The sequence below is a fragment of the Schistocerca cancellata genome, chromosome 9 (genome assembly GCF_023864275.1).
Source record: "Schistocerca cancellata isolate TAMUIC-IGC-003103 chromosome 9, iqSchCanc2.1, whole genome shotgun sequence".
NCBI classification, from domain to species: domain Eukaryota; kingdom Metazoa; phylum Arthropoda; class Insecta; order Orthoptera; family Acrididae; genus Schistocerca; species Schistocerca cancellata.
The window spans coordinates 349,370,739-349,398,368 of NC_064634.1; the positions used below are offsets into that span (position 1 = coordinate 349,370,739).

Genomic DNA, 27,630 nt, shown 5'->3' on the forward strand with positions numbered 1-27,630 from the left:
CGTGAGTTGAAGTGATGGTTGAAGTGATCACTATAGCAAAAACCTACTAATACCAGTATTGCTGGTTCCTGTTTTGATCACAACCGAGCTAGATTCTTCCTACACGTTGGTCAGGGGCTTGAGATGGCGTAGTAAAACGCTGAAACTGGTTGCCAAATAAAATAAGACTGGAAACTTGTCGGCTGAAAGATGTTTAATTTGACATCATCTATCGAATAGCCGAGTGTCGCAACCATCTCTAAAACGATACAGAGACAAAATGCATATGTTCCTTAGTCCAGCATTACACTATAAAGTTTCCTTTGACGAAGAAACGTGATCAAGTTTTCTTTGACAAAGGTCTTTGGCTTGGTACAAAAACGGGTATTACACTGTCGCCAAATATTTCGTTAAAGTTCCTTCAGGAGGAGGAGATTGGTGTTTAACGTCCCGTCGACAACGAGGTCATTAGAGACGGAGCGCAAGCTCGGGTGACGGAAGGATGGGGAAGGAAATCGGCCGTGCCCTTTCAAAGGAACCATCCCGGCATTGGCCTGAAGAGATTTAGGGAAATCACGGAAAACCTAAATCAGGATGGCCGGAGACGGGATTGAACCGTCGTCCTCCCGAATGCGAGTCCATAAAGTTCCTTCAGAATGGTAGCCGAAGACTTATTACTGTGCTCAACAGTTGCGTATATTGCAGTTGCATCGTCAATAGATTTGGAAGGTGAGCGAGAGGAAATGAAGAGAAAACATACTTGAGTGAAACCGTGAGTTTCACGGCGAGATGAGAAAGGTTTACTACAAAATTTGTGACGGGGCTGCAACTCGAGGACGTAAAGTCGTATGAGAACTACCTGCGAATGGACGAAAGTGCTCAGGTAAGTGATTCCTCATATTACAAAGCAGAACACTCAACTCAGAAATGCTTTATCCGCAAAAGACAGGCTTACCGCAACGCTACGATTTTCAGCAGCACGCATATTTAGTCCAACTGATATTGTTGTTGTTGTGGTCTTCAGTCCAAAGACTGGTTTGTGGCAGCTCTCCATGCTACTCTATCCTGTGCAAGTCTCTTCATCACCGAATAACTACTGCAAACTACATTCCTCTGAATCTGCGTACTGTATTCATCTCTTGGTCTCCCTCTATGATTTTTACACCCCACGCTTCCCTGCAGTACTAAATTGGTGACCCCTTGATGCCTCGGAATTGTCCTACCATCGATCCCTTCTTCTAGTCAAGCTGTGCCACGAATTTCTCTTCTTCCTAATTCTGTTCAATACCTCCTAATTAGTTACGTGACCCACCCATCTAATCTTCAGCAATCTTCTGTAGCACCACATTCCAAAAGTTTCTATTCTCTTCCTGTCTAAACTGCTTATCGTTCATGTTTCACTTCCATATGTCTCTACACTCCTGACAAATATTTTCAGGAAGGACTCCCTAACACTTAAATCTATACTCGATGTTAAAAAATTACTCTTATTCAGAAAAGCTTGTCTTGGCAATCCCATCCTAAATTTTATATCCTCCCTACTTCGACCATCATCAGTTATATTGCTTCTCAAATAGCAAAACTCATTTACTACGTTACGTGTCTCATTTCCTAACCTAATCACGATCACCTGATTTAATTCGACTACATTTCATTATGCTCGTTTTGCTTTTGTTGACGTTCATCTTATATCCTCCTTTCAAGACTCTGTCCATTCCGTTCTAACTGCTCTTCTACGCCCTGTGCTGTCTCTGACAGAATTACAATGTCATAGGCGAACCTCAAAGTTTTTTACTTTTGATTAAATTGTGGGAGAAATTAGAGATCAATGTTATTACAAATATTTATTATTATTATTATTCACGTTTGGGCCCTACTGGACCACGCGAAGTACAATCACGGGGCATTCAGTTATTTTCTTTTAGACTTTCTCTCTGCCCAAATTGTTTTCATTCTCTCGGAATGAGCTCTTTTCCTTTCATCAGACCATGTGGTTCCAGTTTTCTTTGGTTTTTCAGCTTGACCAACTACCCAGTCATGAATTTTTTGCCTAAATAATTTTCTGTCTTGAATTTCATCTGTACCGGTCCCAAGCCCGGGGCCTCATTATGCAAGTGATGAGGAAGGAGGAGGGGGAGGAGTAACAACCTCGTTTAAAAAACCAGAGTTCACCTGGCCCGGGTGATAGTACTCTGTCAGGGCCCCTTTGCTAGGGTTACAGCGAAGACCTCAACGGTAGTGAAGGCGGAGAGAACGAATCTCGGTACGGTGGAACTAGCGGAAGAGGCACATAATACAATAAATCCACCTTGCGTCTGACTTGTAACAAGCGGCACTGTGGTCGGCGTCTGTTCACCAGAGGTGCGGCCGTAATACAAATTCTGGAACTAACCACTCCAGTCTTAACCACTGAGCTTTTCTGAGCTCAACCCTTTGATTCTAAGTACTATTATGGAGTGTTTTAGTAATTACAAATATTTACTATAAAAACAGTCTTGATCACAAATTATTTATTCCAGTGACCGGTTTCTACCACAACTGTGGTCACCTTCAGACCAATGAGCAAGAACCTCCTTCTGGTGGTAAATCACTACTGTCTGACGATGACCACAGTTGTGGTCGAAACCGGTCACCGGAATAGATAATTTGTGATCAAGACTGTTTTTGTCTCAAAATTTTTATTTCTTCTCCATGGATTTTAATCCCTATTCCTATTCCGAATTTTTCTTTTTTTTTTTTTTTTTTTCCTTTACTGCTTGATCAATATACAGATTGAATAACATGGGGGGTAGGCTACAACCCTGTCTCACTCCCTTCCCAACCACTGCTTCCCTTTCATTCCCTTCGACTCTTATAACTGCCATCTGGTTTCTGTACAAACTGTAAATAGCCTTTCGCTCCCTGTATTTTACCCCTGCCATCTTCAGAATTTGAAGAGAGTATTATTCCAGTCAATATTGTCAAACGCTTTCTCTGACTCTACAAATGCTATAAACGTCGGTTTGCCTTTCCTTAACTTATCTTCTAATATAAATCGTCGGGTCAGTATTGCCCCACGTGTTCCGATATTTCTCCGTAATCCAAACTGATCTTCCCAAGGTCGGCTTCTACCAGTTTTTCCATTCTTCTGTAAAGGATTTTGGAGCCGAGACTTATTAAACTGATAGTTTGGTAATTTTCACACCTGTCAGCACCTTCTTTCTTTGGAATTGGAGTTATTATATTCTTCTTTATTTGACAAAATTGCACTCGAATGCGTGTAGACGAAAATAATACTAATAACTTATGAAGCTATTTATAAAACACTAAAGCAGAAGCAACTGAAGGCAAATAAGTGTTTAGTACTACAGCTATGAAGAAATATTTTTATTTCTACAAAAGTTGTAGATTTTCTCCTTTATTTCATCGGGAGTACATCCTGGTCGTACTCTGCGGCTGATGCCCCCAGCAATATTTTTATAACTCTCGCTTCTTGTTATTCTGTTTTTGTAACTGGGATGCCGCAAGTTATACAGTGCTTCATCTGATTCTTACACTTCTATCAGTTTCGCTGCAGAAGCGACGCACCGTGTACATTTCGGAGCCATATTGATATACATTAGATTTCAGGCAGGAACGCTTTCTTTGATCAAATCTGAGGCGACGCTCTAGATATGATCAAAGAAAATTTGACCAAGGCCTAAAACTCTGAGCCGGCCGCTATGGTCGAGCTGTTCTACGCGCTTTAGTCCGGAACCGCGCTGCTGCTACGGTCGCAGGTTCGAATCCTGCCTAGGGCATGGATGTGCGTGATGTCCATAGGCTAGTTAGGTTTAAGTAGTTCTAAGTCTAGGGGACTGATGACCTTCATAGTGCTTAGAGCTATTTGAACCTAACTCTGAGAAGTTCATAATTACAAAGATATTTTGTCAACGAAAATTTGACAGCGAAATACCGCCCTTACCAACAAATGATCGTTTTCGTATGATCTATCGTCCCTCAAAGTTTGTCGGTGAGACCCTAAAACACCCTGTTGTGTACGGAAAGTTTCGGTGGTAATTTTCGATAGTCTCCCCTCAATGTCGCAGCTTCAGATAAAGTGGTGAGTCATCTCCTAGACAGCGCCCACCTCCGAGCTATCCTGATCCTCTGTCGGAAGCGGCGGCCCCACCCGGAAGCAGACAGAAAAAACCTGTACAATCCCGATAGCTGCGCCGGCACGTCCGCCGGGCGCGTGTCACGTCATCCGCGACAGCTCGTCGGTGAATCACGCGGCACAAAATGGCCGGAGAGGCGCGCTCGCTGATGACGAGGGCAGGGGAGGTCCCCCTGGGGGGTCAGGCGGCAAATCACGGCTAAAGAAGCCGCGGCTTTTTACTGCGACCCCTCGCGCGCAGCGCCGACCCAATTGCGAGCCGCGGCGCGTGCCCCAGACACTCGCACCGAGGGGCTGACTGCGTGAGCACCCCACCCCAGCCGCCACAGGCGGGCTCTCGGCGCGCGGCCATTACGTCGAGTGGACGAGGCGCAGCTCTCGCCAACTTGCTCACGTCCCCGGACAGTCTTTAAAATCGAGTGCGCCACGGAATGAAAGTAAGGTTACTAGCGACATCTTGTTCACGTACATTATACACTACTGGCCATTAAAATTGTTACACCAGATGATAAACGGGTATTTACTGGACAAATATATTATACTAGAACTGACATGTGATTACACACGCAATTTGGGTGTATAGATCCTGAGAAATCAGTACCCAGAACAACCACCTCTGGCCGTAATAATGGCCTCGATACGCCTGGGCATTGAGTCAAACAGAGCTTGGATGGCGTGTACAGGTACAGCTGCCCATGCAGCTTCAACACGATACCACTGTTCATCAAGAGTAGTGACTGGCGTATTGTGACGAGCCAGTTGCTCGCCCACCATTGACCAGACGCTTTCAATTGGTGAGAGATCCAGAGAATGTGCTGGCAAGGGCAGCAGTCGAACATTTTCTGTATCCAGAAAGGCCCGTACAGGACCTGCAACATGCGGCCGTGCGTTATCCTGCTGAAATGTAGGGTTTCGCAAGGATCGAATGGAGGGTAGAGCCACGGGTCGTAACACATCTGAAATGTACCGTCCACTGTTCAAAGTGCCGTCAATGCGAACAAGAGGTGACGGAGACGTGTAACCAATGGCACCACATACCACCACGCCGGGTGATACGCCAGTATGGCGATGACGAATACACGTGCATTCACCGCGATGTCACCAAACACGAATCCGACCATCATGATGCTGTAAAGAGAACCAGGTTCGTCGTTGAGTACACCATCGTAGGCGCTCCTGTCTGTGATGCAGTGTCAAGGGTAACCGCAGCCATGGTCTCGGAGCTGATAGTCTATTCTGCTGCAAACGTCGTCGAACTGTTCGTGCAGATGGTTGTTGTCTTGCAAACGTCCCCATCTGTTGACTCAGGGATCGAAACGTGGCTGCACGATCCGTTACAGCCATGCGCATAAGATTCCTGTCATCTCGACTGCTAGTAATACGAGGCCGTTGGGATCCAGCACGGCGTTCCGTATTACCCTCTTGAACCCACCGATTCCATATTCTGCTAACAGTCATTGGTTCTCGACCAACGCGAGCAGCAATCTCGCGATACGATAAACCGCAATCGCGATAGGCTACAATCCGACCTTTATCAAAGTCGGAAACGTGATGGTACGCATTTCTCCTCCTTACACGAGGCATCACAACAACGTTTCACAAGGCAACGCCGGTCAACTGCGGTTCGTGTATGAGAAATCGTTTGGAAACTTTCTTCATATCGGCACGCTGTAGGTGTCGCCATTGCCGACAAACGTATGTGAATGCTCTGAAAAGCTAATCATTTGCATATCACAGCATCTTCTTCCTGTCGGTTAAATTTCGCGTCGGTAGCATGTCATCTTCGTGGTGTAGCAATTTTAATGGCCGGTAGTGTACAATTTCACCAGCCGGTATTAGAAGGGACTAAAAGGATTAGCAATCGTCCCATGTGTAGCAGTTCATCAGGAAAAGCAGAAGAAGTAAAGACGCTGGCGGGCGATCTCTCTTTTAGAAAGTGGGAAAAGTGTGGTGGAAAAAATTAATGTCTGACCTTAAAGCTGAACTGGCAACGGCCTTGCCGCAGTGGATACACCGGTTCCCGTGAGATCACCGAAGTTAAGCGCTGTCGGGCGTGGTCGGCACTTAGATGGGTGACCATCCAGGCCGCCATGCGCTGTTGTCATTTTTCGGGGTGCACTCAGTCTCGTGATGCCAATTGAGGAGCTACTCGACCGCATAGTAGCGGCTTCGGTCAAGAATAACATCATAACGACAAGGAGAGCGGTGTGCTGACCCCACGCCCGTCCTATGCGCAACCTCCACTGAGGATGACACGGCGGTCAGATGGTTCCGGTAGGCCACTCGTGGCTTGAAGACGGAGTGCTTTTTTTAAAGCTGAATTGAAAAACGGACTATATCATAATTTTTTTCCAAATAAAATCTACGGATTTCGAATTGTTATTGAATTGTGTAGGCCCTAAAATTTCCAAACATAACACCTCTTTTAGGAGAGCTGCGCCTGCAGCACACAGTTAATAGTCTCTGCCAGTTTTGTTTGTTTCTCTATGTCGTTCACATGGAGAATGTGTCAATAAACATATCATTTTCTTTTTCACGTCGGGCGTATCACTTTCAAATAGCCGAGTTATTCCGCCTCCAAGAGTCTAGTCATTTCAGTTTTTTTATAATTGTAGTTCGTAAGGGCTCATAAACACATTTATATTCACTATAAAACACTGTTAGCTTTAATGCTCTCTCCGTGTTCTGCTCTATACTCCCAGTATTTTTAAACACAACAAATACACGCCCTTAACGAAATCTGGCATTCCCTGCAGGGGAAGAAGCGACTGTTGACATCATGTTTTTCAAAACAGCCACAAGTCGCAGTGAGTTTGTTTTATTGACTGGTTTTAGCTCTTTAAATTAATAGTCAACTACTTTAATTGAAACTGTAAATTACAGAGTATCTGATGATGCGCTTGTTCGATTAAAGAGCGAAACCGGTCAATAAAACACACTAACAAGATAGGTGTCTCGGTTCGAGCAGCACTTCTGAGTTCCAACTTTATTTACCAGCTTTACATACCATTGTGGTTAGGCTGGTGACAGTGGTATCCTTAGTTTGCTCACTATCGAACGCTTAAAATGTACTTAATTCCTTAACAAAATGCATGAAACAATATGCGGAATCACAATAGACACATTTGGCGAAAACGATATCTAGACAATCCTCAGAATCCCATTCTGGAGCTGCAAAATCAAATAAATCACATTCTTGAATTCAGCAACATGTGCGAGAGTATTCTATCCAGCAGCACGCCAAAAATATTGAATCATAGCCCTATAGAATGCAGCAGACAGTTGGTTATGAATAACAGAATGCAATTTCCTTATGAAAATTCTGTTTCCTTATTTAGTGTCGAAGTCATCAAAGAGGGTCCTCATAGAGTCCGTTATCCTTTTTTTATAGATTTTATGTTGCCAAAGGAAATATACATCCAAAAGCTGTACATATTTTGTTGGCTTTGGCGGAATGATAATGCACTCAATACTTTCACCCGCAAGTGAATCATTAACTATTGTTGTGTTTTTGTGAGCACTCCAAGAAACCGAAAACAGTGCATAGTTGAGGTTATTTGTGGCACTGTCATTAACAACATTCAAGAGAAAGGTTCAAAATGGTTCAAATGGCTCTGAGCACTATGGGACTCAACTTCTGAGGTCATCAGTGCCCTAGAACTTAGAACTACTTAAACCTAACTAACCTAAGGACATCACACACATCCATGCCCGAGGCAGGATTCGAACCTGCGACCGTAGCGGTCTCGCGGTTCCAGTCTGTAGCGCCTAGAACCGCACGGCCACTCCGGCCGGCTCAAAAGAAAGGATTGTAAAGGATCTTTTGACATTTTCCCACTTGCGCTAGCTTCCAGATCTATTTTTCGTGGAAGATTCTTTAGTACCCTTTTCAAAGCCTTTTTAGCTTTCAGGACCTTTCCTGAAGACAAATAGACAGTTTTAGGTTACGTGTCTACTCACTGAAAGTCCGTCATCTATTGTATTGATATTTCCCGTTGTTTCGGAAGTGTCGCAACAGACGTTAGTTTATAATTAAATACACGTTGATCAGTGTTCCAAAAGCATTGTGGCTGAATCTGGAAACTTGCAGTTTTCTGGTTTATTTTTCCGACAATACAAGCCCCAGACTGACGAATATCTTGGTCTTCCTGTACATCTCTGGCTGTCATGAAAGTAATGGAGTATCTACTGCACATTCTGTATTTTTTTCTCGAGACATGCTGTAAAAGCTGCAGGACGATTACTCTTTGTGTTCCGGCGTAGCATCAAGTGAAAATTCCTGGCAGATTAAAACTGTGTACCCGACCGAGACTCGAACTCGGGACCTTTGCCTTTCGAAGAGATTTCCTATTTTGTCTGTCACCCTTTGCCTGCGACACATCGTTGTAAATTCTCAGAGTTAAATGATGTAATGATTTCCGTTTGTAATAAACTTCGTTAATATGATTTGCTTGAATTGTTATCTAGCAATCCCAGAAAGCAGGTTTCCTAGGCACCCCACATTTGACGAGCAGGCAGGATACAACATTGGCGACAAGTCTTCTGTCGAACCCAAGAGCCGACAGCCACCACTGATTCTCTGTTTTGTTTTTTCGTGTGCTATTGTGTTTGCTGGTACCTTAATTCCACACTCTCTTTTCTTTTCAGGGGTGCGTTTACTTGCTTCAGTAGTGTCTCTCATAGTGTTTTTCCTAATCAGTGTTTTCAGGTGGGCATTGCAGGAATTTGATTTGCTTTTGTACTTATTTTTATTGCTTGCCTTGTCTGTTTATCGCATTTGCCTCTCCCACGATGAGCAACTCACCTGTCTCACACCCTGTTCAGGCGCCACACCTGCAAGCGTTAGATGCAACGCAGCTAATGCAGATGTTTCAGTTTCAGAGCGTCCGCCCCCGGTAACTGAATAGCCGGCACGGTAGCTCAGCGTGTTCGGTCAGAGGGTTAGCTACCCTCTGTAATAAAAAAACTGAGTGAACGGATCAACGAACAACCTGAACGGGTGTCATGGGACGTCCGCCCCGAACATATACAACGAACAAAATAGAACAAAATGAGATCAACAAAGAATTTCGGCCGGCTGCTCAGCTCTAGTTGCCGGCACGGTAACTCAGCGTGTTCGGTCAGAGGGTTAGTTGCCCTCTGTAATAAAAAAAACTGAGATAATGGATCAACTACGAACTGAAACGGGTGTCATGCGACGTCCGCACCGAGCAGATACAACGAACTAAAACGAACAAAATGAGACAAAAAGAAAAGAGTGGTCAGCGCGACAGACTGTCAATCCTAAGGGCCCGGGTTCGATTCCCGGCTGGGTCGGAGTTTTTCTCCGCTCAGGGACTGGGTGTTGTGTTGTCCTAATCATCATCATTTCATCCCCATCGAAGCGCAAGTCACCGAAGTGGCGTCAAATCGAAAGACTGGCACCAGGCGAACGGTCTACCCGACGGGAGGCCCTCGTCGCACGACATTTCATTTTTTTTTTTCAGTTTCAGAGCCAACAAATACCAACCCTGCTAAACACAGAACAGCAGCTACTAGCCGATGCTGTGTACCAACCAGAACAATAAACTACACCTACAGTGGCTGCGAGTGTCATACTGCCTTTGAGCCAGTTTAATGAAAACCATGAGGAATGGCTCGAATGGTTGCAACAGTATGAAGCCCACATAATTGCTCACAACATATCAGGTACTGTGAAACTCCCCTATTTATTTTCCACAGTAGGAAGTGCAGTTTATCGACTCATCCAGAAACTATTTCCTAACGCAACTACGAATGGACTTTCATATGCTCAGGTTGTTGATTTGCTAACTAAATATTATGACAAACAAGTAATGTGGCAGCAGCTAGGTACCAATTCTTTAATTGCAAGAAATGGACAGAACAAACTTACTGCGAGTGGGTAATAGATATACAGGTTATGATGAGGCAATGCAAATTCAAATGTACTTGTGGTGCTTTATATTCAGATGTTAAGTTGTGTGACGAGATCGTGTACAATGTAACTGATGTCAGACTTAGAGAACGGATTTTGAAACAGTCCAATCCATAATTTGAGCACACAGTTCAAATACTAGATCAGTACGATTCAGGTGCTGTGTTGGCCAATAAATGTGAGCAGCCAGCAATTTGTCGGGTCAAGTCATCCCTTGCTTGTCACCGGACCATTAAGCAGCAACAGCTTGCATGCACCATGCCGCATAAACAGCTCTCTAAACAGGTGAATGGAATTAAGTAATGACTGCAGTGCTATTTACGGCACAAACGCCAAGACTGCCCGGCCCACCAAACACAGTGTTACGCTTGTGGCAAGAAAGGAGATGTACAATCTGTATGTTTACAATGCAACAATCATAAAAATTCGGCCCACTCATAGAAATCTAGTCACAAGGCCGATGTAATCAATGCAGTGTATTCAAATCCTGCTGCAGGCATTAGCAGAACTAGCTTGTGAACAGTGTCTTCAGTGCTATGCCAGTCCAACAAACTTTTTGTTCAGTTGCACATTACTGGAAAAGTCTGAAATTTCCGTTGGAGACAGGTGCCTCCGTTACATTGCTGAATCGTCACACATATGAACTGTTAGGCTCCCCACACCTGTCTAAAACTAGAATGCACCTGATGGCTTATAATGGACACGAAATTCCCATTCTTGGGAAATGTACTTTGCCTGCCATGTATCGCTCACATACACAAACTGTAACTTTCATTGTGCTAAAATTGCGCGATTGTGAGAACGTATTCGGCCTTGATTCATTCGATTTGTTTGGCTTCGAAAGTCTGGATAATGTATTGTCAGTGTCTGCATTCAACGCTACAAACAGTGTAGCTAACTTGCTGAAAGAATTCCCTGAACTTTTTACTGAAGGTTTAAGCAAGGCTAACATTTTTTTTGCAGAAATTACTACGAAAGACAATGCTCAGCCGAAATTTTGCCGTGCCAGAACTGTTCCCACTGCAATACAGGACAATATTGCTGCTGAACTTAATGAATTACACCCATACAAGCTAGTCAGTGGTGAACTCCACTGGTTTTGCTCCCCAAACGTGAAGCGCCAGCACGCCACAGGCGGCTGCGAGGCGGCACCAGCCAACTGCACGCTGACCGACCTCTCTCCAGGACGACAACGTGATGGTAGCACCATTTACACGAAGAGGACGTAAGCACCGTGCTGCCTGGCCATGGTCCAGTTCGCCGACTTCCACAGTGCCGTGAAGAACAGGCATTTTTATAGGAGTGATTTAGGAATTGTATTACTGCTCTTACGTCAGGAGCTGTCTATACTAAAGAGATTTCTTATTTTGCCTATCGCCCTTTGCCTGTGACATATCATTGTAAATCCTCAAAGTTAAGTGTTGTAATCGTTTTCTTTTGTAATAATATTTATTAATTAGATATGCTTAAATTGGTGTCTAGCAATCCAAGAGAGCAGGTTTCTTAAGCACCCCACATTTAACGAGAAGGCAGTATACAACACTTTGTGTGTCCAATTTCTCATGCTTTTTACATTGTCCAAAATTTTAGGTGCCAAAAAATGGACACATTTTCCTTTATTCCTTACTGTGTCAAACTGGGATAGATTGTGTTGTTTTATCTTCATTTCTTTGATTGCCTTGTTCTGTCGAAATGGATGTTCATTACGCCTTTTTTTCTCCAATTTTCTTAAAGTACACTCCTGGAAATGGAAAAAAGAACACATTGACACCGGTGTGTCAGACCCACCATACTTGCTCCGGACACTGCGAGAGGGCTGTACAAGCAATGATCACACGCACGGCACAGCGGACACACCAGGAACCGCGGTGTTGGCCGTCGAATGGCGCTAGCTGCGCAGCATTTGTGCACCGCCGCCGTCAGTGTCAGCCAGTTTGCCGTGACATACGGAGCTCCATCGCAGTCTTTAACACTGGTAGCATGCCGCGACAGCGTGGACGTGAACCGTATGTGCAGTTGACGGACTTTGAGCGAGGGCGTATAGTGGGCATGCGGAAGGCCGGGTGGACGTACCGCCGAATTGCTCAACACGTGGGGCGTGAGGTCTCCACAGTACATCGATGTTGTCGCCAGTGGTCGGCGGAAGGTGCACGTGCCCGTCGACCTGGGACCGGACCGCAGCGACGCACGGATGCACGCCAAGACCGTAGGATCCTACGCAGTGCCGTAGGGGACCGCACCGCCACTTCCCGGCAAATTACGGACACTGTTGCTCCTGAGGTATCGGCGAGGACCATTCGCAACCGTCTCCATGAAGCTGGGCTACGGTCCCGCACACCGTCAGGCCGTCTTCCGCTCACGCCCCAACATCGTGCAGCCCGCCTCCAGTGGTGTCGCGACAGGCGTGAATGGAGGGACGAATGGAGACGTGTCGTCTTCAGCGATGAGAGTCGCTTCTGCCTTGGTGCCAATGATGGTATGCATACGACCGAGGCACACAAGGCCAACACCCGGCATCATGGTGTGGGGAGCGATCTCCTACACTGGCCGTACACCACTGGTGATCGTCGAGGGGACACTGAATAGTGCACGGTACATCCAAACCGTCATCGAACCCATCGTTCTACCATTCCTAGACCGGCAAGGGAACTTGCTGTTCCAACAGGACAATACACGTCCGCATGTATCCCGTGCCACCCAACGTGCTCTAGAAGGTGTAAGTCAACTACCCTGGCCAGCAAGATCTCCGGATCTGTCCCCCATTGAACATGTTTGGGACTGGATGAAGCGTCGTCTCACGCGGTCTACACGTCCAGCACGAACGCTGGTCCAACTGAGGCGCCAGGTGGAAATGGCAAGGCAAGCCGTTCCACAGGACTACATCCAGCATCTCTACGATCGTCTCCATGGGAGAATAGCAGCCTGCATTGCTGCGAAAGGTGGATATACACTGTACTAGTGCCGACATTGTGCATGCTCTGTTGCCTGTGTCTATGTGCCTGTGGTTCTGTCAGTGTGATCATGTGATGTATCTGACCCCAGGAATGTGTCAATAAAGTTTCCCCTTCCTGGGACAATGAATTCACGGTGTTCTTATTTCAATTTCCAGGAGTGTATTAATATTATTGGGTTTCTTTTCTGTTGAAGATTCATAGTCACAAGAACTGATAGCTTCTCGTTCAGGGGTATTGTTTCCGCCACTGCCACTAGCACTAAAGTCTAGAACACGATTAACAGCGTTGTATCTATAAAGCCGTGGCTAGAAATGTGGGATGGGTCGGTTTACAAATGTTTAAATACAGGTTCATATTCTAGCTGAGAGGCGTTCCTTGTAAGAGCGACTTGTGGCTGTCCTGAAAAACTGAAATACACACCCGCTCTAAAGACAAGAAGTTGCTACTGAACCAAGGAACATTCCACTCAGTGTCCATACTAGAACACAATCCCAACGTTAAAGAACCGCCAACGCTTTGGTGTTATATCTGCAGCAGACTGAGCCGCAACCAAGGCCAACCGTTCCGTTGGTTCCGATTTGTCGCCCATACACACTAAGCAGACCCAGGCCAACGAAGCTGTTGGCTGCTGTGTTTTGCAGTGAAGTTGAATTTCTGACTCGTCCCAAATGTGTACCACTGGGTACAACTGAAGACTTTGGGCATGACAGTTCATTTCAGGAATTTTGTTGTCCACAAACCACTGCCTCACAGATGCTGCTTTAGGACAGGACAGGGTGCATTCTCATACAAACAAATATCCTGTCCAGAGTTTTGCTGTACAGTGCGCAGCACAAAATGCTTTACCATATGTACGACGGAACTACACCCAACCAGTAGTAAGTACAAATAAATCACGCATTTTGTATTCTATAAAAAATGTACAGATTTACAGCAAAATCAAAATAATGCCAATCAGGCATCATAAACTTAATTCAACGCTACACTCATCGCCTGAAGCGATGTTTAAGATCGTCCAAGGACACGTTGGGAAACGCCTTTCCCCTGTGGCCGCTTCTTGTTCTCTAGCACTAAAAATGAGCTAAATGAGAAAGGTTTTCAGGAGAGCGAATTAGTGAAATAAAAATTGCCCGCTGACATATCTTTGGACGATCTTAAAGACGGTTTGTAACGTAGGATTAATACTACAATGCCTGTTTGGAACTGTTTTGATTCTGATGCAAATCTATAAACATTTTGAGAAACACAAAACGCATGAATTATTTGTACTTGCTACTGTATGATTCCCGCTTGTAAAGGACTTCAGATAGTAGATAAGGATATACCGGCACCTAGAAACCTGCCGCACAGCTCCTACTGAGGTTGAGGTCGTTATTCTGTGGAGTCGTGCCAGATCTGACACTCAATTTGTGTTCCTCTAACACTGTGACTTCAATGTGTTGCATCTTACTAGTCCTGAATTCAGATTTCCTTGCTGTTAGTATTTAATGAAATCTGGAATACGAATTACGTGTGTGCCGGTAATGCTTCTGCCATTTTCAGGTGACATGCGATCAGGATGCGTGCATTCTTGTCCAGTTCTTGCCGTGTGTAGTGAATGCGTTCCCTGACAATGGCCATCCCTGCTCGCCGTAAAATACGTTCGGTTTTCTTCGTTTTCACAGGATGTCTTAATTCCGCAAATCGTGGCAAGATGTTCTTGTCTCGGCAACGTTGGAGGAAAGCCAATGAGCTGAGCAATTTGGCTTTCCTGTTGCGTTCTTTCTGCAGCAGCTTGAAGCTACAGAGCATCTCCTCCCCGTAGAGGTGTCGTAAATGTAAATGTATGCTTTCCCGGCGTATACAGCTGGCGAAGAATTCTCGGGCTTCCAGCCGGGTGGCGGTGTCTCTAAAAGGTGCGAGGAACACATCAGGCATGTTCGACTTGGACAGATAGAGAAATCTGCTATAGCTGAACATAGCATCAAAGAAAACCACACCTTTGATTTCGAAAACACCAGCGTGCTGTGCCGAGCCGGGAGCTATTGGGATAGCGTCATTAAAGAATCAATAGAAATACGGGTCCACGAGAATCTTGAGAACAGGGACGAAGGTTATCAACTGAGCGCGGCCTGGAATCCAGCATTAGCCGCAATACGCCAGGAACGCACCAAGAACCGTCCAGCTCATGAGATGCGACCAGAATGCTCTGACGGAGACACGAACGGCGCACCCGCTTCCCCCTCCGACCCCGCCCTCCGGCTCCTCTGGACCCAGCCTCCCGCGGCCAGGTGGTGGGGGTCACGCCGCAGGTATAAAGGGACCGGCATCCGCAAAGTCTCGGCAGCACATGGAACAACGCAGGATGTTAGACTACAGGCGCGCGAATTGGACCAGTTCAAGGAAACGCTTGACAGTCGTATCCCACCCACCCACGCGATTAACGAGACAGCCCAAATTGACGAGGCAGTCGAAACCCTCACCGTCGCCGTCCAGGACGCAATAGCCGACACCATACCAATCCGCACGCCACAACAACACAGTGCTGCCCAGCCCCAGGAAATCCTGGGCCTAATCTCAATGAGGAACCGCCTCAGGAGACATTGACCGCGTACCAGGCGCCAGCACTTCAAACAGCACATTAACAGGCTCCAGGGTATAATCCGGGAAAAGATACAAACATTTAAAACACAACAGTGGGACCAGAAACTCGAAGGGCTGGACACCACGCGACCTGGCGTGTGGCAGCTAGCCCGACACTTCACCAGGGAGAAACTGTACACCCCCACGTTACAAGGGCCCGACGGACCGGCATATTCTGCGGAAGAAAAAGCGGAACTGATGGCCCTCACACTCGCAGCGTCATTTACACCGAACCTGGATCCCTCAGACCCAGCGTTCACACTTGCTACGGACCAGGAGGTCACACGCATCATGGCCCAACCAGCGCGCAACAACATCCGACAAGCTAGTACAGCAGAAGTCAAATGGGCCATCATGCATACCACCGCTAGGAAGGCCCCTGGTCACGATGGCATTCAAAACCGTGTCCTCTAGGAGTTCACGGACAAAGCTGTAGACTACCTAACACACATCACGAATGCCATACTCAAGCACCAACACTTCCCCGCCTTTTGGAAGAGGGCCAAGGTCTTGATGTTTAGGAAGCCGGGGAAAGACCACTCCCTCCCACAAAATTACCGACCCATCAGTCTGCTGAGCGCGCTCAGCAAGATCGTTGAGAAGGTAATATTAAAACGACTCACCAGGCACTGCATCACAAACGACACCCTGAGACCGGAGCAATTCGGTTTCAGGAATCACCACTCAACAACACAACAACTCCTCCGCGTAGTTGAATACATAACACACGGATACAACACAAGCAAGACAACTGGGGCGGTGTTCCTGGACATCGAAAAGGCTTTCGATCGTCTATGGCACAACGGCCTAATACGCAAACTTAGCGACGCAGGGTTCCCCGACGGGCTCGTACGTCTCATACACTCATATCTCACGGACAGGAGTTTCAACATCGACGTGCAGGGCAAACAATCGACACGACATGGTATACAGGCATGAGTACCCCAAGGAAGTATCCTGGGGCCCTTACTGTTTAACCTCTACATTAACGACCTCCCAGCTACACATAACACGACGGTAGCAATCTACGCGGATGACACTGCCATCCTTGCGCAAGATTGGAAGCCGTCTAACATTAACTCACGACTACAGACTGCACTCAGAACGGCAGAGCCTTGGCTGGTGAAATGGCGTGTTAGAGTAAACGTCGACAAGTGCGAGGCCGTTCTGTTCACTAGACGACCGAAGCAACTGCGCAAACATCAGCACTGCAACCCAATAACACTACACACACGCCCAATACGTTTCCGCGAGAAGGTCAAATACCTCGGTGTCTGGCTGGACAGGAAACTACTCTGGGGGGACCACATTCAACACGTGACCAAAAAAGCTAACGCGACGCTCAAACAACTCTACCCTATGCTTAACACGCGTAGCACACTGAACAGGAGGGTGTCTAGGTCCATGTAGATGACACTTATCAGACCCCTGATGACGTACGCAGCCCCTGTCTGGGGATACGCTGCGCCAACTCGCCTGCGCCGTCTGCAGCTCATACAGAACAAAGTACTCAAAATCATAAGCAACGCTCCGCGCTACACACGCATCGCGGACCTTCACCGGGAATACCGGCTAGATACTATCTTGCAGGTCCAAAAACTCTCCACGCGACTGTACAATAACACGAGACACTCGCGCAACCCGTTTATCCTTTCTCTGGGTAACTACGACCACAACCATAGATGGAAGCATAACAGACCAAAGACATTACTGGCTAGGAACTAAACATCTATGGTCCATAGAACGCTAACACGACAGTACTGGCGAGCCCCTGCAACACAGTTACTACTGGAAACCCAGATGTGCGACCAGCCGAAAAACAGGCAACCGCAGGGAAACCGTACTGTACACAGCACGCAAACCAGCCACACACACACCCTACACCGTCCGTGAGCCGATCAATGACCGATCGCCCACTAATCTACAACGACCTTGAACTGCTGCAGGGACGCAGCAACCGCAGCAAGCGCCGCAACAAGCTCCAGCAACGACAAAGGTAACGATGCACGATACCTCGAACTAACATAACCGCACCTTGCATGCACTGTCGCAGATAGCAAGCCGCTACTGCCCTTACTACCCGCCCTACTGTCGCAGAGGTTTTTTTCCGTTGGCTTTTGCCTTGGCACTTTTTTTCCTCTGCCCTTACAACCGCTACCCTTCAATCGTTTACGACCACTTCTATCTCCTGATGGACCATGTTAATGAGTAATCTTACCCAGACGCGTGGATAACGTCACAGCCCGCATCCTGTGACGCCTGATTCAAAAACTAACATGTTTACGGAGGTGACAGTAGAACTTTTGGCTTGGTCACCACGTTGGTGTGGGCGTGGAGGGGCCCCATCCTTGTGAAAAGTCTCGCCGCTTCGCCAGAACATGATGAGTATGTCACTCGCCGAAACGTCGCAATTTGAAGACACCGCCACCCGGTTGGAAGCCCGAGAACTCTTCGCCAGCTGTATACGCCGGGAAAGCATACATTCACATAAACTCTGTAGAGTATTTTAGGTTACAACAGCGGTGTGCGGTCTAGAGTTATCCTATTGGAAGGCACTCCCTGGAATGCTATTCGTGAATGGTAGCACAACAGGTCGAATCACCAGTTTGACTTATAAATTTGCTGTCAGGTTGTGTGGGATAACCACGAAGGTGCTCCTGCTGTCTTAGGAAACAGCACCCCAGACCATGAATCCATGTGTAAGTCCAGTGTGTCTAGCATGCAGCCATGTTGGTTGCAGGCCCTCTAACCAACACTCGGCAATCCCTGGCACCGAGGTACACTCCTGGAAATGGAAAAAAGAACACATTGACACCGGTGTGTCAGACCCACCATACTTGCTCCGGACACTGCGAGAGGGCTGTACAAGCAATGATCACACGCACGGCACAGCGGACACACCAGGAACCGCGGTGTTGGCCGTCGAATGGCGCTAGCTGCGCAGCATTTGTGCACCGCCGCCGTCAGTGTCAGCCAGTTTGCCGTGGCATACGGAGCTCCATCGCAGTCTTTAACACTGGTAGCATGCCGCGACAGCGTGGACGTGAACCGTATGTGCAGTTGACGGACTTTGAGCGAGGGCGCATAGTGGGCATGCGGGAGGCCGGGTGGACGTACCGCCGAATTGCTCAACACGTGGGGCGTGAGGTCTCCACAGTACATCGATGTTGTCGCCAGTGGTCGGCGGAAGGTGCGCGTGCCCGTCGACCTGGGACCGGACCGCAGCGACGCACGGATGCACGCCAAGACCGTAGGATCCTACGCAGTGCCGTAGGGGACCGCACCGCCACTTCCCAGCAAATTAGGGACACTGTTGCTCCTGGGGTATCGGCGAGGACCATTCGCAACCGTCTCCATGAAGCTGGGCTACGGTCCCGCACACCGTTAGGCCGTCTTCCGCTCACGCCCCAACATCGTGCAGCCCGCCTCCAGTGGTGTCGCGACAGGCGTGAATGGAGGGACGAATGGAGACGTGTCGTCTTCAGCGATGAGAATCGCTTCTGCCTTGGTGCCAATGATGGTCGTATGCGTGTTTGGCGCCGTGCAGGTGAGCGCCACAATCAGGACTGCATACGACCGAGGCACACAGGGCCAACACCCGGCATCATGGTGTGGGGAGCGATCTCCTACACTGGCCGTACACCACTGATGATCGTCGAGGGGACACTGAATAGTGCACGGTACATCCAAACCGTCATCGAACCCATCGTTCTACCATTCCTAGAGCGGTAAGGGAACTTGCTGTTCCAACAGGACAATGCACGTCCGCATGTATCCCGTGCCACCCAACGTGCTCTAGAAGGTGTAAGTCAACTACCCTGGCCAGCAAGATCTCCGGATCTGTCCCCCATTGAGCATGTTTGGGACTGGATGAAGCGTCGTCTCACGCGGTCTGCACGTCCAGCACGAACGCTGGTCCAACTGAGGCGCCAGGTGGAAATGGCAAGGCAAGCCGTTCCACAGGACTACATCCAGCATCTCTACGATCGTCTCCATGGGAGAATAGCAGCCTGCATTGCTGCGAAAGGTGGATATACACTGTACTAGTGCCGACATTGTGCATGCTCTGTTGCCTGTGTCTATGTGCCTGTGGTTCTGTCAGTGTGATCATGTGATGTATCTGACCCCAGGAATGTGTCAATAAAGTTTCCCCTTCCTGGGACAATGAATTCACGGTGTTCTTATTTCAATTTCCAGGAGTGTAGAACCGGGAGTCGTCATGAAACACACAGATCTCCACCCTGCTCTCCAATGGGCTCTCGCTTCACACCACTGAAGTCGCAAATGACCGTCGTTTGTGGTCAGTGGAACGCACGCTACAGGGCACCTGTGTTTGAAGTAACCGATGTATAACAGTTCTTTGTGTCAGTGTGGTGCCAAATGATGCTAAAATTGCTGCTGCAGATGTGGCACGATGTATCAGAGTCATACGCCGAGTACAATGGTCTTTCCTCTAGGTAGCGCCTGGAAAATGACTCTGAGTACTATGGGACTTAACATCTGAGGTCATCAGTCCCCTAGAACTTAGAACTATTTAAACCTAACTAACCTAACGACATCACACACATCCGTGCCCGAGGCAGGATTTGAACCTGCGACCGTAGCGGTCGCGCGGTTCCAGACTGAAGCGCCTAGAACCGCTCGGCCACATAGCCCGGCTGGCCGCCTGGAGCTCAGTCTTCTTGCTACCATTCTTTTACGTGACCACAGCTGCCAGCAACCACGTGCAGTGGCTACATTCCTGCGAAATCTTTCTCCAGTATCGGAGAAGGAGCATCCAGCTTCTCGTAGCCCTATTACACGACCTCGTTGAAACTCAGCAAGGTGTTCACAATGGCGTATTTGTCACCTTAAAGGCATTATTGACTACCGTCACCTCACCGTACCCACTCTCACAAATAATTAACGCCCACGACCGTTACAGCGTGTGTGTTTAAAGCAAACCTGATTTACGGCTTCATAGAGCCGCTACTAGCCCAACTCTTTGGCGAATGGCGCGAAATCGGAGCAGACATCTTCTTTCACATGTAGAAACATCCCTGCTAACTTTCGTTTATGTCACATAACTCCTTCTTTGTATAGCGACTTTTTTCCATCAGTGTTTATATTCAGGTAGCTAACATCTCTACTTGAGTAAATACGATCATCTTGTGGTGCAGTTCTTCTTGTTGTGTCCGCACTTGCTACGAAAATGGGATGAGAAGTTCCGCCTTATGCAAGACACCTTTTTTTTGTTCTGTTTCACCTATACATGTTTCAGCACTTTTGTGGTATCGTCAGTGGGTTCAATTTTTATTTTTAACTGTAAAATTGTTGTTACATATTAACATTTGTGTTGTTTACAACATTATTTATAGCTTATGCTATATAGCTAGAGAAGGCCGAAATGCACGCGTCAACTCACGCAGGTGGGCGGTAGGTCTGAAACAGGATACGTAATGAATGCTATAACGAAAAGTACGTAGCTTCTGTAATACTTAACTTTAATCCATCATTTGTATACAGCATTCTTGATGACACAAGTGAGACTCTCTCTAGATATGGTTAATGGCGCCTTGCTAGGTCATAGCCATGGACTTAGCTGAAGGCTATTCTAACTATCTCTCGGCAAATGAGAGAAAGGCTTCGTCAGTGTAGTCGCTAGCAACGTCGTCGTACAACTGGGGCGAGTCCTAGTACGTCTCTCTAGACCTGCCGTGTGGTGGCGCTCGGTCTGCAATTACTGACAGTGGCGACACGCGGGTCCGACATGTACTAATGGACCGCGGCCGATTTAAAGCTACCACCTAGCAAGTGTGGTGTCTGGCGGTGACACCACAGCTTAATTGGCGAAAAGTGGGTGTAAGCTTTAGTTAACATATCTTACATGATGTTATTGCCCATTTGTTTTAGTAGCTATTCTGCTACTCAATATACAACTTGTCATCTGCAAACAGCTAAACGTAATTTATTTTTCTGTTTGTTGCGCATTTACGAAAGGGAATGAGTCTGTATCACGTTTTTTGTGTAACTTACAGTTTTGAAGTTGTAGTGCGTTCTCCTGTGTTGTTGGCGAAGTAAGCAGGCTTACTTCTTAACCTATGGTCGCTTGGCACTGCACTTTTTTCGATTTCTCAAAACATAGGCGGAGTTTTCGTAGCCATTATGTGTTGTGTGGTGTTCATGTAGTAATTTCAGAACCAGGTATACAGAACACCTCAGAGCACTGAAAAGCAATAGCTCACACTCAACATTTGCAGACCACCCGATAGCACACAATCACCACCAAACAAACATTGAAACTGACTTACACATCCTAAAAACTAGTAGCAGCCTATACCAAAAATTAACTATAGAAGAAAACTACCACAAAAAAAAAAAAAAACAAAAAAAAGTCAGTAGCTCAAGGAAAGAACTCAATGATTACACATCACTGTGCAACAAAACCCTCTTCGCCACAATAGAGGAACTATACAAATAACACCCACACAATTGAACACCACACAGCCACAACAACACATAATGGCAGCGAAAGCTACGCCTATGTTTTGAGAAATCGAAAAAGTGCAGTGCCAAGCGACTATAGGTTAAAAAGTAAGCCTATTTACTTCGCTAACAACACAGGAGAACGCACCACAACTTCAAAACTGTAAGTTACACAAAAAAAACGTGATACAGACTCATTTCCGTTCGTAAATGCGTAACAAACGGAAAAATAAATTACGTTTTGCTGTTTGCAGATGACAAGTTGTATATTGCGTAGCAGAATAGCTACCAAAATAAATGAACAATAACATCATGTAAGGCACGTTAACTAAAGCTTACATCCACTTTTCGCCAATTAAACTATAAATGGAACTTTTACATAATGATGTAAACAACACAAATGTTAATATGTAATAACAATTTTTCAGTTAAAAATAAAAATTGAACCCACTGACGACAGCACAAAAGTCCCGAAACATGTGTGGGTGAAACAAAACAAAAAACGGTGTCTTGCTTAAGGCGGAACTTCTCATCCCATTGAGTAAATACGGTTTATAAGTTGGCACGGAGCTGACCGTATTCAGGTCGCTGTAGCCGAAGATGTCTGTGGTTTGCGACAGGAGTATTTCAGCATTGGAATACACAGCCCACATCTTAGCGGACGTCACCGAGCAGAGCGGGGAGACAATAGCACTCGTTTGGCAGTGTTCCAGCAACGTGCCTACACTGTAGATGGCACGGCCCGTTACCGCCACGTGGTTCTGGCGGCTGTCACCACACCATGAAGACGTATTTCGTGTCCACAGCCACGGTTACCAATCGCGTCAGTCTCATTGGAGGACGCTTTCCGCATATACAATGCTACAGCAGTGTGCCATAATAGGGAATGGTAGCGATGCGTTGAGCTGTGAGTGATCATAATTATTAGACTCTCAGTTAAAAACATAAAAGTAATAATGTTACAGTCTGTCTCAATAGCTTAGAAGAGCCCTATGTCGAAATCCAGTACCAAATGACAGTATAAAAAGAAATACCTAGTAACAAACTCATACCATGTCAAAGAGGACAAGATACAAAAACTATTACAATAAATTATTCAAAATTCAAGATGAGGTAACAGCCCCCCAAGATTACTAAGCATAATATTAAAACAAGTAGTGTAGTAAAATTGCACTGGAGAACCTCAAAATTAACCAAATTGCAAAAATTTTAAAATGTACACCAGATTCAAAAAAAGCATACTGCACCCAGGCCAGAGCACAAAACATCAGCTTACTATAACTGTGAGAACACATACTTAAAAGCTTGCTGTAAATGATGCTGCCCAAGGTCTGACAAATAACGCAGTGGCAAAAAATCAGAAATGTAACGGCACATAACAAATATCATGACAATTCAAAATTACAACAAGATCAGGAAAAATTTTCAAATACTTCTCGTAACACTTTTAGGCCTTGTACTCAAAGCAGGGTTGCGGCAGCGTCATTAACAATAATAGGCAAGGTTCATTGCATAAGGAACCAGACCGGCAATTACAAGAACACTAAATCATAGGTACTCAGTATACGCCAAAGGTTAGCCTTCGTTACAGGAGCTTACGTCGCCTATCAACAGGTACAATAACATAACTCGGTGGTTCAATGAGTGCTACTGCACAAATGTGCTTAGTGTTTACTGTCATGTACGCACAAACAGGAGTAATTTACAACAAAATGATCAACAACCTAGCAATAATAAATTGTCACCCTAGCACAGACCAAGAACCTATCTATCCCCAGTAACGATTTGTGCTATATAACCTACAAGCACAACACTGGCCGTATAAAAGAGAATCTCAACGACATCTCGCTCCGGAAGTCAGGGAGACAGTTGTATGACAATACACTCACACAGCTCAAAACGAAGCCCCAATTCGTGCAGGAACAGACTGCTCTATAGCAAACAGTGCCTAGTGTGCCGTACTTTCACTGTCCGGACAACACACTTTTCTTGTTGACAACCAATAATACCACGGCTATCCTGGCATGCTATCAAATCCGCACTCTCTGACTGCTCCGCTGGTGCTGGTACATGACTGGTACTTGACTTCCGGAAAGCGTTTGACTCGGTGGCCCACTGCAGACTCCTAACTAAGGTACGAGTTATGGGATTGGTTCCCAAATATGTGAGTGGCTCGAAGACTTCTTAAGTAATAGAACCCAGTACGTTGTCCTCGATGGTGAGTGTTCATCGGAGGTGAGGGTATCATCTGGAGTGCCCCAGGGAAGTGTGGTAGGTTCGCTGTTGTTTTCTGTCTACATAAATGATCTTTTGGATAGGGTGGATAGCAATGTACGGCTGTTTCCTGATGATGCTGTGGTGTACGGGAAGGTGTCGTCGTTGAGTGACTGTAGGATGATACAAGATGACTTGGACAGGATTTGTGACTGGTGTAAAGAATGGCAGCTAACTCTAAATATAAATGTAAATTAATGCAGTTGAATAGGAAAAAGAATCCAGTAATGTTTGAATACTCCATTAATAGTGTAGCGCTTGACACAGTCACGGCGATTAAATATTTGGGCGTAACATTGCAGAGCGATATGAAGTGGGACAAGCATGTAATGGCAGTTGTGGGGAAGGCGGATAGTCGCCTTCGGTTCATTGGTAGAATTTTGGGAAGATGTGGTTCATCTGTAAAGGAGACCGCTTATAAAACACTAATACGACCTATTCCTGAGTTCTGCTCGTGCGTTTCGGATCCCTATCAGGTCGGATTGAGGGAGGACATAGAAGCAATTCAGAGGCGGGCTGCTAGGTTTGTTACTGGTAGGTTTGATCATCACGCGAGTGTTACGGAAATGCTTCAGGAATTCGGGTGGGAGTCTCTGGAGGAAAGGAGGCGTTATTTTCGTGAATCGCTACTGAGGAAATTTAGAGAACCATTTGAGGCTGACTGCAGTATAATTTTACTGCCGCCAACTTATATTTCGCGGAAAGACCACAAAGATAAGATAAGAGAGGTTAGGGCTCGTACAGATGCATATAACAGTCATTTTTCCCTCGTTCTGTTTGGGAGTGGAACAGGGACAGAAGATGCTAGTTGTGGCACGAGGTACCCTCCGCCACGCACTTTATGGTGGATTGCGGAGTATGTATGTAGATGTAGATGTACTGCAGGCTCCCCTCCGATGTTGCTCGGTCGGCCATCCTCCAAGTTCTCTGACACTGTGGTACACTGCGTTCTGCGGAGCCTGACGTTCTGCCTTGACGCACACAGTCGACTCTCTCTTTGGCTGTGGGCGGCCCTTCGTATACCATCGCGCGCCCCACCGATACTACAATACACGTTAGGGGTCACGCGCTGCCGGGCTGTGACGAGGCCCACGAGAAAGACAGGCCGCGGCGCGTACGTCACGAGGGTAGGCCTGAACTCGCTCGCTCACTCAGCTCAGCAGATAAAATGAGTTTCTAAACCTGTTAACTCACAGCTGGGCGCGTGCGTACTAACGAGAATTGCATCCCTTACTGGAATCTGCTATTAATAAGTCTTACTTACTATAACAAAATTTAATTTAAGATCAGTACTTGATATAAATGGTATAACAGCTTGTTTATAGCATTTAGTCTCTTCTGATTAACAGTCCTGATTTCATACAAGAAGTGGTGCCTTATGCAACTGATAATCATTTTGGCATGATTTTAATTTTATTGTACCTCAGTATGCCGGTTTCTGCTGCCCTCTGAACTAAGATGAAGGGTAAAACACCAGTGTAAGGTGTAAACTTAAATACGCCACTGCTCTCATTCATTCTCCCTCTACTATGTACTGTTTCTATTTTTCTGTGGGGAACCATAGTTTTTGGTATACTTGGTCGTAGTTGATTGCGTTTGAATATGGTTGGGCCTCACAGTGGATTCATGTACACAAAGTCAGATTACAACGTAAAAGGTATTAATTCAGGGGAGAATTAGTATAGCTTCCATCTCAATGTATGCTTCTGCTATCAAACACCATTCCTTAACCGATTTGTGTGTGTCAATTTTCTGTAAGATTTATCAGCTGGCCCTCCATAAAGTTTTAATTACTAAAGACTTAATAAAACTTCTCATTATTTTGTAAACTTAAATACGCCACTGCTCTCATTCATTCTCCCTCTACTATTTACTGTTTCTATTTTTCTATAGTGATACATGAGTACACTGGCAATTTAAAGTTCAATCTTATTAAATTAGTTAAATTGCCCCTAAAGGCGGAAGAATCAGCAATGATCAACGACATGAGGATGCAGAAGGCAATGGAAACCACTGCATTAAAGACACGTAACGTGTATCCACAGGACATGTGGCCTGTATTTCAAGAAGTGATGATCTCTCCATTGGCAAAAGATTCCGGAATAGTCCCCCATTCTGATCTCCGGGAGGGGACTGCCAAGGGGGAGGTTACCATGAGAAAAAGACTGAATAATCAACGAAAGGATAACGTTCTACGAGTCGGGGCGTGGATTGTCAGAAGCTTGAACGTGGTAGGGAAACTACAAAATCTGAAAAGGGAAATGCAAAGGCTCAATCTAGATATAGTAGGGGTAAGTGAAGTGGAAGGAAGACAAGGATTTCTGGTCAGATGAGTATCGGGTAATATCAACAGCAGCAGAAAATGGTATAACAGGTGTAGGATTCGTTATGAATAGGAAGGTAGGGCAGAGGGTGTGTTACTGTGAACAGTTCAGTGACCGGGTTGTTCTAATCAGAATCGACAGCAGACCAACACCGACAACGATAGTTCAGTTATACATGCCGACGTCGCATGTATGCATGCCGACGTCGCAAGCTGAAGATGAACAGATAGAGAATGTGTATGAGGATATTGAAAGGGTAATGCAGTATGTAAAGGGGGACGAAAATCTAATAGTCATGGGCGACTGGAATGCAGTTGTAGTGGAAGGAGTAGAAGAAAAGGTTACCGGAGAATATGGGCTTGGGACAAGGAATGAAAGAGGAGAAAGACTAATTGAGTTCTGTAACAAGTTTCAGCAAGTAATAGCGAATACCCTGTTCAAGAATCACAAGAGGAGGAGGTATACTTGGAAAAGGCCGGGAGATACGGGAAGATTTCAATTAGATTACATCATGGTCAGACAGAGATTCCGAAATCAGATACTGGATTGTAAGGCGTACCCAGGAGCAGATATAGACTCAGATCACAATATAGTAGTGATGAAGAGTAGGCTGAAGTTCAAGACATTAGTCAGGAACAATCAATACGCAAAGAAGTGGGATATGGAAGTACTAAGGAATGACGAGATACGTTTGAATTTCTCTAACGCTATAGATACAGCAATAAGGAATAGCGCAGTAGGCAGTACAGTTGAAGAGGAATGGACATCTCTAAAAAGGGCCATCACAGAAGTTGGGGAGGAAAACATAGGTACAATGAAGGTAGCTGCGAAGAAACCATGGGTAACAGAAGACATACTTCAGTTGATTGATGAAAGGAGGAAGTACAAACATGTTCCGGGAAAATCATGAATACAGAAATACAAGTCGCTGAGGAATGAAAT

The 27,630-nt window shown here is 46.1% G+C and overlaps 1 pseudogene; it reads left to right on the plus strand.

Moving 5' to 3' along the window:
- Positions 1-6,100: 6,100 nt before the first annotated feature.
- Positions 6,101-6,218, plus strand: LOC126102248 (5S ribosomal RNA; annotated as a pseudogene).
- Positions 6,219-27,630: the final 21,412 nt, after the last annotated feature.